Below are 201 nucleotides of genomic sequence, written 5' to 3' on the forward strand. Positions count from 1 at the left end.
CGTTGGTGAGAGAGATATTTATGTTAGAGGAAACTTATGTATAGTAACTTCTTCTTTGAAAGCGCTTCTTAGTCGCCCTGCTGAGCCCTCCTTTACAGAAACCCAAATGTATATTTCCTATTTATTATTCAATCACGTAAGGAGTACTAGAGGCCGTGGATTTTTCACTGATTATTTTTCACCAAGTGGAGTGCGCTCTAA

This window comes from Penaeus monodon, chromosome 34 (genome assembly GCF_015228065.2).
Source record: "Penaeus monodon isolate SGIC_2016 chromosome 34, NSTDA_Pmon_1, whole genome shotgun sequence".
Lineage (NCBI taxonomy): Eukaryota > Metazoa > Arthropoda > Malacostraca > Decapoda > Penaeidae > Penaeus > Penaeus monodon.